The 2,255-nt window shown below is 50.1% G+C and overlaps 1 pseudogene; it reads left to right on the top strand.

Moving 5' to 3' along the window:
• The first annotated feature begins 499 nt into the window (after positions 1-499).
• On the top strand, positions 500-1,374 carry LOC118615694 (annotated as a pseudogene).
• The last annotated feature ends 881 nt before the right edge of the window (positions 1,375-2,255 follow it).

The following is a 2,255-nucleotide window of genomic DNA, read 5'->3' on the forward strand; positions in this document are numbered from 1 at the left end:
AGAACTGTTTGGTTCAGGGGAAAATCCACACATCTGGTGATCAGATATGTCAGAAGTGTTCTGCGTGAAAGTAACGGAGAAAGACACAGGAGGACAACTAGGTTTTTCCAATACAGTCACCTACGGCAAACTGTGAAGATTTGTCAAAGCCAGCAGGTAGATACAACAACATTAACTTTATTGTCCTCTATACTTTGTATGCTTGAAATATTTCATAAATTAAAAGAAAAATAGGCCCTGGCCAGGTAGTACAGTTGGTAAGAGCGTTGTCCCGATACGCCAAGGTTGCAGGTTTGATCCCGGGTCAGGGTACATACAAGAATCAACCGATGAATGCAGAAATAAGTGAAAAAACAAATCGATGTTCCTCTCTCTCTAAAATAAATAAATAAATAAATAAATAAATAAGAAAAGAGCCCGGCGGTGTGGCCCACTGGTTAAGCATGGACCCATGTGCCAAGAAGTCGCCAGGTCGCCTTCCTTCCCAAGGAGACACCGAATGGCAGGTGACGCTGCTGCTGCTGCGGGAGGCCCGGAGGCCCCGGGGCCCTGGAATGGGAGGCCGTGGAGGATTTGGCAGCGGCATCGGGGCCGAGGTTGGGACCGGGGTTGGGGTTGGGGTTGGAGCTGGGGCCGGGTTGTGGCCGCGGAGCTCGCGGAGGCAGGGCGGAGGACAAGGAGTGGATCCCCGTTACCAAGCTGGGCTGCCTGGTCAAGGACATGAAGATCAAGTCCCTGGGGATCTATGTTTTCTCCTTGCCAATCAAGGAATCTGAGATCGTTGACTTTTTCTTGGGGGCCTCCCTCAGCGATGAGGTTTTGAAGATTATGCTCATGCAAAAGCAGACCCGCGCTGGCCAGAGGACCCGCTTCACGGCATTTGTCGCCATTGGGGACTACAGTGGACATGTTGGTCTAGGTGTTAAGTGCTCAAAGGAAGTAGCCACTGCCATCCGTGGGGCCATCATCCTAGCCAAGCTCTCTATTGTCCCTGTGCGGCGAGGCTACTGGGGGAACAAGACTGGCAAGCCCCATACTGTCCCTTGCAAGGTGACTGGCCGCTGTGGCCCCGTACCGGTGCGCCTCGTCCCCGCCCAGGGGCGCTGGCAGAGTCTCAGCCCCTATGCCAAGAAGTTGCTGGTGATGGCTGGTATTGACCACTGCTACACCTCGGCCAGGGCTGCACTGCCACCTGGGCCACTTTGCCAAGGCCGCCTGTGATGCCATCTCTGAGACTACAGTTATCTCATCCCCGCTCTCTGGAAAGAGACTGTTCACCAAGCCTCCCGTCAGGAATCCACCGGCCGTCTTGTAAAGACCCACAGCAGACGTTCTGTGCAAAGGACCCAGGCTCCAGCTGTGGCCACCTCCTAATTTTATACCAGAACAATAAAGTGAATAAAGCCTGTTCATTAAATTTAAAAAAAAAAAAAAGAAGTCACCAGTTCGATTCCTGGTCAGGGCACATGCCCAGGTTGTGGGCCCGATCCCCAGTGGGGGACATGCAGGAGGCGGCCAGTGTCTCTCTCTCCCTCTCCCTTCCTCTCTCTCTCTCAAAAAAAAAAAAAAAAATCAATAAAAAAAAGAAAAGTAAAACAGACTTGTTATATAAACATGAAAAATATTGCCAATAGTTCAAAGGGGTATACAATGAAAACATACATATCCAATTCATTTTAGGTCCCTGGTCCTTCTCCACAGAGACACTGATTATTACCAATTTCATATGTATCCGGAAGACTCTGAAAATGTGGATTTTAATACCTAAAAGAGCCACTCCCCTGAGGAGAAGCATGAACCATCCTCAGTCCATGGATGTCTGACTCTCCCCACCCATGATGGAAGCAGGCCTGCACACTGAGGCCTTCCTTTGAAGAGCCAACCTCGTGACCCTGTACTTTGGATGTTCACTGGAAACCACTTCGTTTCCTCCGTCATTGGACCTGAAACCACCTTGCGTGTCTTTTCCGGTTGGCAATTATGTGGCCTCTCTTGTTTAACCAGAGCCAGCTTCTCCACAGAAGGATGGCTTGTCTCTCTGAAGCGTCCTCCCAGGACACCCAGAATGACGTTTTCATATGCCAAACAACCATCGCAAACATAGCCTGAAAATTGGTGCAAATCCGTCTGTTTCCTTATGATGGGGTGCACAAGTACACAGGAAGCCACGAACTTTGTTACGTGGAGAAAACCCCACTGTCCCCTGCTCTGACCTTCAGGAAAAACGAAAGAGAAAACCTTCAAAGTGAGAACAC

Source organism: Molossus molossus, unplaced genomic scaffold (assembly GCF_014108415.1).
Source record: "Molossus molossus isolate mMolMol1 unplaced genomic scaffold, mMolMol1.p scaffold_m16_p_4, whole genome shotgun sequence".
Lineage (NCBI taxonomy): Eukaryota > Metazoa > Chordata > Mammalia > Chiroptera > Molossidae > Molossus > Molossus molossus.